This window comes from Dipodomys spectabilis, unplaced genomic scaffold, assembly GCF_019054845.1.
Source record: "Dipodomys spectabilis isolate Male_0828 unplaced genomic scaffold, ASM1905484v1 ptg000481l, whole genome shotgun sequence".
Taxonomy (NCBI): domain Eukaryota; kingdom Metazoa; phylum Chordata; class Mammalia; order Rodentia; family Heteromyidae; genus Dipodomys; species Dipodomys spectabilis.
Window position 1 is genome coordinate 601,161 of NW_024871158.1, and position 6,450 is coordinate 607,610.

General features: G+C 32.9%; 1 pseudogene; it reads right to left on the reverse strand.

Annotated features, from left to right (window-relative positions):
- Window positions 1–313: 313 nt before the first annotated feature.
- On the reverse strand, window positions 314–413 carry LOC122098619 (annotated as a pseudogene).
- Between the last annotated feature and the right edge of the window lie 6,037 nt (window positions 414–6,450).

Here is a 6,450-nt window from a genome sequence, read left to right on the forward strand (position 1 = left end):
TAAAGTCTACATTTTTATAATATATAGGTTCATTAATAAATGTGTCCTTTCAGATTACATTTCATATAGAAAAAGTTAAGATTCCTTTTTTCCTAGGTCCTTATAGTATTTTATTTCTTTGGGTGAAGATGACAATGTTATCTAATTTCAAGTTTTGTAAAGGTTATGCTATGTAAGGGCCTTTCTAAAGTGAAGATTTAATACACTGATGTCAAACTAACCTTTAATTCTATGAATTACATGTATTGTTACACTTGTATTTTTGTAATCAACTCTTTAATAACTGTTTTTCATTTCTTGCATTTGAAGAATGAAAAATATGGAATATTTCACGAATTTTTGTATCATCCTTCTGCAAGTGCCATGTTAATCTCTGTATTGTTGTCATTTGGGTAGACCTGCTGCTGAAGCATGTAGTATCCTCTAAATTTAAGTAGTTCATGATGCAATCTTTATACAGGCATATATCCTTGGTTGCCTATTTGTAACAAGGAACCATTATTGTTCCTAAAATGCTATTGATCTTATTTCTCTAAATTTCTGTGTTTAGTGGGAAAAACTTATATTGTTTGGTGGATTACTCACATTTGCAATTTTTGTCAATGACTATACTGTCATTTTCATTTTAAATTTGATCATATTTTGAAGCCTTTATAGCTAAGTCCAAAGGTGATGGCTTTTCAAGTACTTACTTATCAACTGAGCTAGCTTTGTGGAGCTAATGGATTCAAAGTAAGCCTTGCTTAAGAGCTACTTCTAAACTTCTGCAGCTTAAAATTTCGCAACGAAGTCTCACTGGCACAAATGTCTTCCAGACCCTTTACCCTTCTTCCATGTAGGAACAAACCAACCAGAATATTTACTCTGACAGCATAGATTGTCTTACTGGAACAAAACTAATCTTAGTTACAAGGGTTCAGAGAGAGATTACCAGTTTAGACTGAATTGTTCAGAATAGAAGGTATTTTATCAAAATATAATTGTTTATTATACCTATCATTTCAAAAGTAGCTAAAGCCAAGAAGATGAAAAAATTGTTCATATGCATGTTTACATAATATCCTGGTCTGTCTACCATCCAATCAGGTAGTATCCCCGGGTCTGAGGATACAAGGTCCCAGTTATCTGCATCATCAGAAAGCAAGGTCAAGACTTCTGACCTTGGCCCATGCAACATGCTAACGAAAAGTAATTCAAGACCCATCTCAATTTCTAATTTCCTATAATATTTCAGCGCCCCAATTCCTTGTAGGAATTAGTAGTAAGCAATTGTGAAATGTAAGGCAACTTAAAATGAAAGATGAGATCACAAAATATGAGAGAAAGTACTGTAGTTCAAACTTTCAATTTACAGATGACCAGCCCATATGAGTAAACAAAATCACAAATGTCACAAATTATTTTTATACCCCTCTCCTAATGATAAATGAAAGATTTCAGTCCAGCATAAGTAGGCCAAAAATAATTCCTGGAATGATAGATCCATAATTGTACTACCAAGGCTAGGAAAACTTGACTTAGAAGTCAAATATAATTTAGAAAACCATTAATTGAGAAGATCCTTAGTGCTTCAAAACACTGGTACTTCAGTAAAACTTAGTTCTGTAGTATAAAAATGTTATCATTCTCAAACCAATGATAACCTACATTTAATATTCTGAAGGTATATTCCTTTTCAAATAAATTTTAAAAATCTTATTCACCAAAATAACACTTGACAAGTAGATAATAGTGACATTAAAAGTTTTTCAAGTGTAGGAATCAAGTTACCATAGAGATGATTTATTTACCAAGCATAAATGCCAAGTAAGTTCAATCATTCATTAAAGTGTAGAAATAGTATCTCCCACCATTTGCGTTGTTCAGTAGGTGCCTTCCAGAAATCTGTTAAATAGATCAGCCTTCCATTATTCAAACCTAAATATTAGCTAATAAAGTAAATTTCATCACATAAGAAGGTAAAGTTTAAAGTCACTAATAGTTGCCTTATCATGTATTGCCTTATCATATGTTTTCCCTATCTGTCTAGCATAGCCAGGAATATGACTTTAAGTTTTGCATAGGGGTACTCATCATAGATGTGACAAACATAAAATCTGTCTTCTATTTCTATCATATTCCTCTACAGTAGTAAATATTAGTTTTCTTCTTTTTCCAAAACTTATAGCTAGTAGAAAATATCATCCCATGTAAAATAAAATAATCACACACTATTGTACAAAGCCATTTATAAAAACTGGTAGTTACGTATAAATTCTAAGCGATTTTTAAACTTCCTTGTTGACTAAAGATTAATCTTCCAAAAAGATGAGAATAAAATCAGGTCTAGGTTCTTCACGTCTCCAGTCTCGCAAATTGTTATTGCAGTTCAAGTGTATGCAGGATTGAAACTCCATGGAAAGTAACCAAACCTTTCAAATTATTAACAGACAGTTTAACAGAATGACTATCAGGAAGTTGAAACCAGAAAGAAATAATAGTAAAGACATAAAATGAATGAAAAATGGAAAAGAGGCAAGTACAGCTAGAATACTCAATGTACACAAGTAATAAAGGAAATGGTAAATCTGAAATAAATCTTGGAGAAAGGGTTGGTTCAGACTGATAGAAGGAGTGACTCTGATCCAGGAGCATTTGACAATTAGATAGACATATTTAATTGTAACACACTTGCACAACCTTTTGAAATTCAGTTAAAAACACAACTACAAACAAAAACACACAAAAATCACCACCAAACAGCAATCTCTAAAGTGTGTGTATATTATCTCACAAAATTTTAAGCAGTTAATGAAAGGCAGTCTTTGGAAAAGCAAACAAAGATGTTCAAAGAATACAGTTTGTGGTAGGGGAGAATTTTGAACAGATATAAATAGATTGTTAAAGGTTATAAATCATCTACATTTACTGGAAATATTTTCTTCTGTGTGTATTGTTTGTCTGAACTGGTTACTCCAGTCCTCAGCCACACTTGATAGCTTGTGAAAATAGAATGGAAGAAACAATATCAGGAACCCATTACACCACTGGAGAGAAAACAGTCCTCTATGGTTTCTCTCATCTCTCTTCACTACTCTTTTCTCATACTTTTAATAAAATCAAGTCATTTTGAATTATATCTTTCCTTCTTTTTCAGAGAATTATGTTTGGTAATTAAATGTCAATTCACAAATTTTGATGTCTTTTTTTTTAAGAACTTTGAATTTAAATTCCACTGCAACCTTGTTTCACACCGTGAGAGTACATTTCCTGGGTAAGGAAAATTCTCAAGGGAAGCTAAAGGATTTACTGCAAGGTTTGTGAGGTTTGTTTGTTTAGTGTGAAAATGAGCCATATTTGCCCACATTGCTCCCTCTCAGCTAAGTCTCCATGGATTTCTTTGCATGAAAGCCTATTTTCCCAGGCAATTTTAAATTTTCTTGATAGGCTAAGTTGTTAAAAAGTTTGAACAATTAAAATTTACCTGTCATTAAATTTAAAACTCTTTTGAAATTCCTTTATGAGAATCGCGAATTCAACAATCCTAATTCCACCTTTACCATCAAAAACAGTTAACATATGTTTGCATGATATAGTGTCCATGAAACTATTATTTTTTAGTGGCTTTGTTATGCGTATATATGACCATATAAGCTGATGCTGAGCAACATGAACTCCAAGATATGGAGAGATATTTATTTGCGGTTGTTGTTTTTGATGTACTATGTGATTTCTATTTTCTTTGAGATTTTCCCCTATGGTTTATCCCCTGGGGTGTTTGATTTTGGTGCCCTGTGTATTGTGTATACATTTACATTAATTAGGGAAGGGAACAGGAACAACAAAATGGCGAGACAAAGGACAAAGGGCAAACCAATGCAATAGCAATACTCACAAGACAATAAGTTGGAAATGTACATTACAACTTGTGAGGGATATTGGGATGAAGGAAAAATTGTGAGAAAGATTAAAGAGGGGATAACAAGTTTGAAAATTTATATATTCACTACCTTACAATGGCTGTAACCCCACTGCACATCATTTTCACATTAAAATTAAATTTAAAATATAAGCTGATGAAATAAAATTTCACTGTTTTGCTATTGTAAACATTATTCTTTATGTAGTAAATTTTAAAAATCGGTATTATTTGGCATCTAATTTGAATTATTTACCTCTTCTTTATCAGAGGTTGATCAACTTGAATGATATCCAACTAGACAATTTTTTCACAATATACATGCCAATATTTTGAAAATAGAATAAATTTAGTACTTTCTTATACTAAAACAGAAAACAGTTTAATTCTATGGAAACCCATAACTTTTAAAAGTAAATAAGTTGTCAAGAGGACAGAATGTATGTGTTCTTCAAAATTCCTATGATTAATAACTACTCATTTTCAAATTCTGAACATTCTGTACCTGAGAGATTCAAAATATACCTGTTTGCATGTTATGTAATTCTGCAATAGATACATTTTCCAATGGGGTGTTACAGACTGAGAAGTGAACAGAAAAAAGCCACATTCTGGTATAGGATAAAACTATGAAGCATGTTATAATTAATTCTTCAAGAGTAGCAGTTGTTTCTCAGATTAAGCTATTATTTCTATGACCATCAATCACAAGATTTATGCCATAAAGTCATCCTAGACCAACAGTTTCCAACTTTTAGGGTGCACCTCAAATTTCCCTTAATTCACATCAAGAATAGCTAATCTCCATTGTGAAAATACACTGCACCTCTGCTAATGTGATGCCTTCCGTGTTCTGGAAATAACACCGCAATTAACTGTGTTGCATCATTTTTCCTCTACTGGTATTCTTGCAAATATTATTTATATTTATACTTTTTAAAATATCATACATAATGAGGATGCTAAGGTTGGAAGATTACAGTTCAAAGCCCACTGAACTAGGTTCTGAGAGGAGACTTGAGCTGGGGCAGCTTCTTTACAGGTTTTGTTTTTGTTTTAGGGATTATAGAAAAAAAAAATCCTTGGCTCCAACCAGCCCAGTTCTTGGAATGAAAAGAATGTCTCTGGGTCCCCCTCCCCTTAACAACTTAACCCACCTTTGTTCTGTTAAGGAATGACCAATTAAACAGACAGCCATGGATTCGATCCCTTTAATAATGATTACTTGACTCTCTTACTATCTCTGGTCCCTATCTATGTAACAGTTTTAAACGTTTTGAAGAACGTTCACTTGAGGACTTTCTAACATTAAAAATTATCACTTGATTCTAGTCTTACACAGGACATATTTTCTATTGTTTTCTAACTTTTCTACATATTCTGATATTTGCTTCATTTGTGTATTTGTGTGTGCAAATATAAGTGCCTCTATGTATGTGTATGTCTGTATGTATGTATGCAAAAGCCTCAAGCTCTTATTCAGTAATCTTGCTCATGACTGGTATTCCAATACTTGAGCAATTCTTCCAATCCAACTTTTGGCTGGTTAATTATAGATAGTTTCTCAAAGACTGTTCTGCTCAGGCTGGATGAAAACTGAACTTCCTAGACTTCTTTACATTCTTATTTCTCCAGTAGTAACAACTTACAAACATTTTGTGAGTCTAAAGGCTAAGCTGTAGCATAGATTTTTAACTCAAGAATTCATATAAAGATAGATGAACATGCACATTACATATGCTGAGTGTACACTGTGAGAAATGTGATCTTAAGCTGGGTGGTGGTGAGATCTTCGGATAGTTTTCAAACCAGCTCGGGCAGGAAAGTCCCAGAGACTCTTTTTCCAATTAACTACAAGAAAACTGAAAGTGGCACTGTGGCTCAAGTGATAGAGCATTAGCCTTGAGCTGAATACCAGAGGGACAGCTCCCAGGCCCAGAGTTCAAGTGCCAAGACCACCACCAAAAATAAAATATATAAGTAAAGGAAAGAAAAAAATGTGGTCTTATCCAACAGTTCATGATTAGTATAATCCCTGCTCTCTCAGGATGGATTTTTTTTCCAGTTAAGTTCATGCTCTTATATCTGATTTGCATTGGAAACTTAATTATGCTTCCATTCTACTCTCTACAACGTTGCATGATGAGCAAGCGTGATTTAGAAGGGGAGTGGCCTCATACTTCGTGTTCTATGTAGGAGTAATGCTTTCTCTGTATCACTCTCATAAATCTACATACTGGACTTGGCTTTATTGTTTCAATGTTGTCTTATTTGTAGAATCTTCTATAGTGTATTGAACCCTTACACTTAAACACAAAATTTCTCTTTCTCCTATTATTGCTATTGTTTCCTTACTGTTAACTCATGTACACTTGGAAAATAATGTGCAGCACATACACTCAAAAAAAATGATCTGAGAAACTTCTTCCCATTTAAAATTCGCCTTAATTTATAGAGAATTTCAAAAGTTTGAACTCAATATACTCATGGATAATGTATTTATAAGCAATATAATTTCATATTTTCTCTTAACTAAGTTGTCTCTGAAACAC